The sequence below is a fragment of the Polyodon spathula genome, chromosome 4 (assembly GCF_017654505.1).
Source record: "Polyodon spathula isolate WHYD16114869_AA chromosome 4, ASM1765450v1, whole genome shotgun sequence".
Taxonomy (NCBI): domain Eukaryota; kingdom Metazoa; phylum Chordata; class Actinopteri; order Acipenseriformes; family Polyodontidae; genus Polyodon; species Polyodon spathula.
In genome coordinates, this window is record NC_054537.1 from 64,790,105 (window position 1) to 64,796,766 (window position 6,662).

The 6,662-nt window shown below is 45.5% G+C and overlaps 1 non-coding gene across 1 annotated transcript; it reads right to left on the reverse strand.

Moving 5' to 3' along the window:
* Positions 1 to 6,548: 6,548 nt before the first annotated feature.
* trnar-acg lies at positions 6,549 to 6,621 on the reverse strand. The gene has a single exon. It is a non-coding gene; the product is annotated as a tRNA-Arg (tRNA).
* Positions 6,622 to 6,662: the final 41 nt, after the last annotated feature.

Consider the following 6,662-nt stretch of genomic DNA (forward strand, 5'->3'; position numbering starts at 1 on the left):
TTTTTGTTCAGAAAAATGTCGGAAACTAGGTTTTTTTCATAATTGACAATGTTTTACGTCATATATGTTTCTGTAAATACTTGAAAATGAAAACACGTGTTACAATGTACAAAACATAGAGTTTCAAAGCAATGTTCAAGAAAATTGAAAATTGTCTCAAAATAGCCACCCCTTGCCTTAATAACAGCCTCACAAACACGAGGCATTCGGTTAACAAGTTTCAGCAGGAAATCACCTGACATGTCTTCCCAGCTCTTCCTCAGCAGTTCCCAGAGATTTAGTGCACTTGTGGGTAGCTTTGCTTTGACTCTTCTGTCCCGTTCGTCCCATACAAGTTCTATGGGATTGAGGTCTGGAAACTGGTCTGGCCAGGTCATTAGATTGAGTTGTCCTTCACTTTCCTTCTTCGCCAGATAGTTCTTGCACAACTTTGAGGTGTGTTTCAGGTTATTGTCTTGCTGAAGAATGAAGGACTGCCCAACTAGCCGTAATCCTGATGGAATGGAATGCCTCTGAAGTATGCTATGATAGCCATGCTGGTTGAGCTTGCCATGGACTTGGTAAAGATCACCAACTATGTCAATAATTCTTGTCAGTAATTCTTCTAGTTAGGCCAGCTTCACGCAATCTTCTCTGAACAGTTGATGTTGAAACATCTGTACTTCTAGTAGCATTTAGCTGAGCTTGTATTTCAGGGGCAGTTAATCACCGGTCTCGCAGACTTGTGACTTGAATGAACTTGTTCTCTGATGCTGAGGTCACCCTTGGCCTGCCTGACCTTGTTCAGTCCTCATGAGTGCCAGTTTCTTCAACTCGTTTGATGGTCTTGGCCACAGCAGTTACAGACACTTGCAAAGTTCTTGCGATTTGTCTTAAACATTGACCTTCATTTCTTAAAGTAATTACAGACTGTAATCTTTCTTTGCTTAACTGAGCATATTTTGCCATTTTCTGCTCCCTTACTTTCAGGAATGACAAACTTGTGCCTATGTTACCTATATTTATAGTAATCACGGACCCTCACCTGTTAACAATAATTGGTGACAAAAGGTTAATTAGGTAACATGCTAGAGGACATCTAACAAAGACACTTTTATACTTGGGCCAGTGTTCTAACACCACGTTATACACATTGTGATGTTATGCTCATTGTGTAGCGGCCTGTGATACTATCATCTCGGAGCACAGGTGCTTAGTATAAGCGACACACAGCCCAGTGCCTCAGTGGTAGTGCACAACAGCGCTGCACGGTAGGCGGTGCACTTAGTGCCCTCAGTACTCGATGTGCGTGGTGCTCGTTTCGCACAGCAAATGTGTGCACACATGCTGATACCTCTACCACTCTAGTATGATTACACATGGTACACAGTTCACGTAGTGTACGGTACCTGGTACACACGGCGCTTGGGACTCACAGTGCAAGCAGTGCATGTGGTGTACGTTGCTCTAGTTGCGTAGGCACTGCTCAACCTAGCATATAGATCACAGTGCTGCACAGTACCCAGTGTAAACAGTGTACTCGTTGTCCACGGGGCTCAGCATACACGGCACACGTAGTGCCTGGTGCTCACGTAAACTGGTACTACATTAGTGCTCTTAAGGTGTCGCACAGTACGCGGCGCTCAAGGTGCCCACGGTACTTAGAGCATGGTGTGCAGTGTTAATACCCTTGCTGTAACACTAGTGGGCGTAAGCACTACGTTAACACTTACCAGTGTTCACAAAGACAGGCCCATGTCGGGGTCCCATCACTGTACGGCCTGCACGTAGTGCTTACGGTACTCTGTGGGCATGGTGCTCGGTAGACAGCTGTCTGGTAGGTCAGTGCGCTAGCGCCCTCGGGTGCTCAATGCACGAGGTGCCTCGTTGCCCTCTGCCTGTAGACGGTGCTCCATTCCGCTGTAGGCTTCGTGCCCCGGTCCTGTGACTGCAGGTAGTCCAGGCTAGACACCTCTGTCCAGTTACTGTGCTGTCCTTACTCTTTTTCAGTGTAACAGCCTGTATCGCTTTGTGATTGCAGTCTGCTTAAAACCTTACAGCGCTCTGCAATTGCAGTTTAAAAAGAGAAAGAGACGCGTGATCCTCCACCAGACCCCGGCTTTGCCGTGCCCCGCTGTAGAGTTTACTCTGCTGGACTGCCTCAGCCCGCCCTCTCTATGGGCTTAAAACATTTCAGTTCACCTGCGTTGCCGCTGTGTCTGTTGTATTACCCTCACAGCTTGCTTTTGTGTGCACATGTGTGGTTTTATTTCACTGCCTTACAAGCGCGATTCCTCCAGCGGGACCCAGCTCTGCCGCGCCTCGCTGTTGAGTTGTTTACGCCAGCTTCTTTTAGCCCGCCTACTCGGTGGGCTGGTAAAAACAAAACAAAATCAGTTCCCGCATTACCGTGGTAACTGTTATTTTTACCCACACAGCTTGCTGTGAAGTGTGTATGTATTTGTTTCTTTATTGCTTTGCAGTTTAGAAACAAAAATAATACAAGCGTTATTCTTCCACCGGCACCCAGCTCTGCTGGCCCCGTTGAGTGGCTTACGCCGGCTTCTTTCAGTCCGCCTAATCGACGCGCTGTTTTTAAAACTGCTAATATGCCCGCACAACCTTGCTGTTGTGTGTGTTTTTTTCTTTTTACTGCCTTCCAGTTTAAAAAGAAAATATAGTATGATTTCCAGTGGGACCCCGCTCTGCTAAGCCCCGCTGTTAGGTTGCATACGGCGGCTTGTTTCAACCCGCTTATTCGGTGGGCTGGGAAAACAAGACAAAATCAGTTACCTGCGTTGTCGTGGTAACTGTTATTTTTTTACCCACACAGCTTGCTGTGGTGTGTGTGTGTGTGCTCGTTTCGTTACTGAAATAAGCAATAATAAGCGCAATTCTTCCATGGGAACCCAGCTGTGCTGTGTCCCGCTGTTGAGTTGAATCCGCCTCAGCCAGCCTACTTGGCGCGCTGTTTACAAAAACAAAAACAGTTGCACGCCCTGCTGCTGTGACTGCTATTTTAACCTCACAACTTGCTGCTGTGTGTGAGTGTGTATATGTGTTTTTCTTTACTGCCTTGCAGTTTAAAAAGAAAAAGTAATCGCAGCGTAATTTTCCTCCACCGGGACCCAGCTCTGCAGGGTTGCTGTTGAGTTGAATCAGCAGGCTTATTTTAGCCCGCCTACTGGGCGGGCTTGGTCACCTGCCTGGCATGGTGAATGTGTTTCTTCCATACCTGAATGGCTGTGTGTATAAGGCTGTATTCCTATTACTGCCTTTGCAGTTAAAAAAGCAGTACACTTTTATTCCTGCCTAACATCCTTGAGCCTGTGCTCCACTCTGGCATACGCTATGCACTGCCATGCTGTGTAACTGCATGCGGTCCAGGACCAGGTTAACGGGGCTCTGCACCATGGTGCCAAACCGTGCGCTCCCCTGTACTGCTCTCCTGATTGCCTACCGCAGCCACTCGAGCCCGTGTATCCACCTCGGTTTCCGCTATACGCTACCCTAGGTTGTGTTGATTTCACCCGATTAAGGCTTGTCACCTCTCAGTGCTACAGGGGCCTCGGTGTTTAGATACCATGCCTCGGTGCTTAGCGCCACAGCATGTCAATAACACCTGCACTCGGTGCCCCTGATGCTTCGATGCATCAGTACTGTACTCCACCTCACTTAGTGTCCTCATTGCATCTGCACCCTTGGTGCCTGAGTGCTTCAATGCACGGCTGAGCCATACGCGGTGTTGGGAGCCCCTGTCCAGGCAGCAGGCTCAAGCCCTTTCTGTGGCCCCAGCTCAGCCGATAACGGCTGCCCCGGAGCTGACCCCGTCTGTACCGGTGGTCGCCCTGGATGTTACAGGACGGATTTCAGCTTGCTGAGGAGGATCATGATGCAATTATGTCATGGCCTCATGGGAAAGTGGCTCCTTCCTTCAAAAGCAGACCCCACCTCCCCTGACCATTCCCTTGGACCAGCGGTTGTGGAATTGCTGCAGCGCTTCCATCGAGAAAGCAAGGCATCTTGGCAGGTAGAGAACAAGACACTGGCGTCTGCTGTACTGGTTTATCACACTGGTCCGAAGGAACGCGGATTCCACATTCCTATGGGTCCAGCGCACAGGAAGTTTCTCCACTCCACCTTACAAGGGAGCGACCTGAGTTTTCAGTGCTATCATAAACAAACTGTCTTGTTCCAAAAACTATTAACAGGGATCTGAATCATTCTTCAACAAAATTATCTGGACCGATGAAACTAAAATAGAACGTTTCCCAAAAAATGAACCACAGTATGTTTGGGGGAAAAAGAAGTGGAAAACTTTTATGAAAGAAAACCTTGTACCTAAAGTTAAATATGGAGTGGTTTGATCACAATATGGGAGTGTTTTAGCAGTTCGAGGACTGGAGACATTTGTGTGATTAAAGACTGAATGAACACAGCCAAATATCAAAACATTCTACAAAGTACAATACCATCTGCTCGTAGGCTGATTGGTAATACAACAATGATCCGAAGCATATTGTTAACTCAGCTCTGGAGTTTGTGATGAAAACGGAGATAAAACTTCTGGAATGGCCTTCGCAATCACTGGATCTCAATCCAATATGTATTTATTTATTTATATATTTATTTATTTGTCTATTGACACCTTTATCCAGGGCAACTTACAGTTATTACAAAATATCACAATATGAAGTATCACCTTTCAAAATATCACAGTGCAGAAAATCACATTACAGTTAAGAGCAGTTATAAAGTACAATAAAATCAGTAGAAAATAAGATCAAATTGAAACAAGAGCAAAGTTAAGAATATAGTAAATAATTACATTTAAGAGCGAGTTTGCCTATGAGCAGTTAACTTATAGTAGAAATATTTGCTTAACAGGTAAAGTCCATTAAGAGCACATAGTAAGTATGATAAATGGATAAGAACAATTTCAAATAAGAGCAGTTACCAAAAATGTTAATATGGATGTCTTAAGATTAAAATCAAGTACAAGATACATAAGGTGGAATGGGCTTTGGAAGAGATGGCCGCGAGGCAGGTAGAGCTACAGAAGAAAATGTCGGAGTCGGAGGGGGGAAAGGAGAAGCAGCTCTGGACGTCATCATCATAGAAATGCTACGAGAAGCCACGGTTGGAGAGGAGGGGACCCAGTCAGCGGGTATAGAGAGAAAATAAGAGGGGTCCCAGGACTGAGCCTTGGGGGACACCTGTCAAAAGAGAACAAGAGGCAGAGGGTGAGCCACGCCAAGACACCCTGTACATATCATCAGAGAGGTAGGAGAAGAACCAGGCAAGAGCAGTACCGGAGAGTCCCAGGTCTCAAGGGAGGACAGGAGAACAGAGTGGTTGACTATGTCAAAAGCAGCAGAGAGGTCAAGGAGAATTAGGACAGAAGAGAGGGTGGTGGCACGGGTAGAGAGTTAGTGACTGAGAGAAGAGCAGTTTCAGTGGTGTGTCAGGCGAAAACCAGATTGGAGGGGGTCGAGCAGAGAGTTGACAGGAAAGCAGAGAGATGGCGATGTACCGCTCGCTCAGCAGAGCGCAGTTTGGTACAATCCAAGTGGAGCACGGACGAAAGCCAAGGCTGGGGCAGGGCTGGGGCAGGGGCAGGGGAGGGGCAGGGGAGGGGCAGGCAGGTCAAAGGCAGGGCAAAGGGAGTCAAGGCAGGAGGTGAGGGAGGAGAACATGGTGGAGGTACAGAAAGAGCAATCTACAGAGTTGGCAGAACAACAATAGAGGGGAGGTGCAAGAGAGCAGCTGAGGAAAAGACAGATGAGGGGAGAGAACAGAGGTTTTGACAGAAGGTGACAGAGGGTCAGCAGAGCAGGAAGGGATGGGAGCAACAGAGAGAAGACCTACTTCCATCGTATTACAGGGGTTACAGTTTTGTTCAATGGCTTTCACCACCCCCACTATAAAAATTGTTCCAGTGCCACTGATCTGAAGTGAAGAAAATATGCAAGAATGGTCCCAGATTTCAAGTGATTGGTTAAGAACATCAGAAATGTCTGAAACCAATAATAAAAGCAAAAGGAGGATGCACAAAATGCTAAAGCAGGGGTGCCAATACTTTTGTCATTAAAATACAACATATTATAAAGATTATTTGTTAAATTACTAGAACATGTGTATTTTGCTTTTTATTTTATTAAAAAGCACTTAACCCTTACTAAATGTGCATTCCTAATATGTAACTGTACCTTGAATTGTTATAAGCATAAGGTGCCAATACTTTTGTCTGTGACTGGAAGTACACTTTACTGGGTTTACGCTTATTGTCCGATCATTAGACTGTCTCATACTAGGCTAGGGGCTTTGAGAGTCCGTTGATAAACACACGCCTACAGTGAGTCCACTTAATATCACTTTAGTATTTAACAAAAAAAAAAAAAAAAAAGTTAATTTCCGGAACTTATTTGAAAATATATATTTTTTGTAATCTATGTTTTCATAGTAGGCTATTGTAATGTATATGTTTATACTACTGATACAATTATTAGGTATGATATTGATTAAACGGTACCATAGTATTTTTATTGACGTTAAACAAAAAAAACCCTCGAGCCAGCCAGGAGTCGAACCTAGAATCTTCTGATCCGTAGTCAGACGCGTTATCCATTGCGCCACTGGCCCGCCGAGTTAAACTGTGAAACTTATATGTATATGAAGGCAAC